Source organism: Arachis hypogaea, chromosome 9, assembly GCF_003086295.3.
Source record: "Arachis hypogaea cultivar Tifrunner chromosome 9, arahy.Tifrunner.gnm2.J5K5, whole genome shotgun sequence".
Classification (NCBI taxonomy): domain Eukaryota; kingdom Viridiplantae; phylum Streptophyta; class Magnoliopsida; order Fabales; family Fabaceae; genus Arachis; species Arachis hypogaea.
The window spans coordinates 66557409-66558674 of NC_092044.1; the positions used below are offsets into that span (position 1 = coordinate 66557409).

The 1266-nt window shown below is 28.6% G+C and overlaps 1 long non-coding RNA gene across 1 annotated transcript; it reads right to left on the bottom strand.

Moving 5' to 3' along the window:
* Positions 1-215: 215 nt before the first annotated feature.
* On the bottom strand, positions 216-1031 carry LOC112712993 (uncharacterized). The gene is made up of 2 exons (XR_003158019.2): positions 833-1031; positions 216-483 (listed from the first exon to the last, which is right to left on the bottom strand). It is a non-coding gene; the product is annotated as an uncharacterized lncRNA (long non-coding RNA).
* Between the last annotated feature and the right edge of the window lie 235 nt (positions 1032-1266).

A 1266-nucleotide genomic window follows, 5' to 3' on the forward strand; every position in this document is an offset into this window, starting at 1 on the left:
ATAATGTGCTATTATCATGTGACAATTACTTTGTAACGTAATTTTCAACTGGCTTTTGGTTATTTCTTATTACATATTTTTCAGAAAAATTTGGAATCTATACATACATACGTACATAAATTTTTGGCATTCAGTATCACTAACGAAACCTTTATCGAATTGTTGTTAATATATAAGCTTTAATTTACTCGAGAGAGAGAGAGAGAGAGAGGTAATAATAAAAAAATGGTTTAATTATTTCTATCATAATATAATTTTTATTCTTTTCCTCTTATTTCAATATTTTATTAAGAAGGTTTACACACACAGCATATAATAATGTTCATAAATTGTTATCGCTAGGAGGTTTGTTGCAACAAACAGTGCAGAAACGCGGCACGCGGGGGCAGCAATGATGGCAACCTTTTGGAAGCTGGTCAACTCCTCTTCCTCCACCAGAACTTTCTACTTCATTATCATTTGAGAAGTTTGATATTTCTAATACTGCAAATTAATTAAATATACAATGAACTTTTTAGTTTTCTTAAAACTTATTAAGGCACTAATTCACCAAATAAGCAACTAATAACTTTGCATAGAATCTTATAAAAAAGGAAAAGAGTTTATAAGATGAGAGATGGAATCTCTCACGATGATCCACCAGAAAAAAACATCCGTGCATGACTTTAGATTGAACTTATACTTTATTTTGTTCATAAATGATAATAAATCATTTTTTAAATATTTATACAATATCATAGCCAATTATAGAGAATGTGATTTCTATAATTCAACTCAAACATATGTGAGAAAACAACCATTTTATATTGAAAGCAAATCTCAAATTAATCACCTGCTTTAGAGTTAGAGGAAATTTTTTCAGGAAAATCTCTAGCAGTAGCTATCTTTGAAGGAATGAGAACAACCATAGCTAATAATAAGAGCCCTAAAATGAGTATTGCATTTTTGGAAGCCATTTTTCTTTTCAGTACGTAAGGAACTAAGATCAGATGCGAAAATCATCAAGTGAATTATTTGATATATATATATATAGAGAGAGAGAGAGAGAAAGAAAATAGTACTATAAAAATTGGGAGGTAGTATGAACACACATTACCGACGACTATGATATTTATTGTAAGATAATAAATTAAACGGTAGCCTGATTTATTGTTATTAAATGACTATTTAATAATTGTATGAATATTATGAATTGACTATTGCATTGCAGATATCTTGCAAAATTCTGGTACATATAACCAAAGTCGACTTAAAATTATTATAAAT